General features: G+C 54.4%; 1 protein-coding gene across 1 annotated transcript in view; it reads right to left on the reverse strand.

The window, feature by feature from the left end:
- LOC119414350 (serine/threonine-protein kinase RIO1) overlaps positions 1-316 on the reverse strand; it is a 59,097-nt gene that overhangs the window by 483 nt on the left and 58,298 nt on the right. The gene's annotated exons all lie outside the window — the stretch shown is intronic.

The raw sequence follows: 316 nt of genomic DNA on the forward strand, positions 1-316 counted from the left end.
TGGATAAGGAGTGGAATCCCTGGATGAGGTGTGGAACCCTTGGATGAAGAGTAGAACCCCTGGATGAGGTGTGGAACCCCTGGATGAGGAGTGAATCGCCTGGATGAGGAGTGGAACCCCTGGATGAGGTGTGGACCCCTGGATGAGGTGTGGAACCATCAAATGAGGAGTAGAACCCCTGGATGAGGTGTGGAACCACCAAATGAGGAGTAGAACCCCTGGATGAGGTGTGGAACCACCAAATGAGGAGTAAAACCCCTGGATGAGGTGTGGAACCCCTGGATGAGGAGTGGAACCCCTGGATGAGGTGTGGAAC

Source organism: Nematolebias whitei, chromosome 9, assembly GCF_014905685.2.
Source record: "Nematolebias whitei isolate Nwh7 chromosome 9, NemWhi1, whole genome shotgun sequence".
Classification (NCBI taxonomy): domain Eukaryota; kingdom Metazoa; phylum Chordata; class Actinopteri; order Cyprinodontiformes; family Rivulidae; genus Nematolebias; species Nematolebias whitei.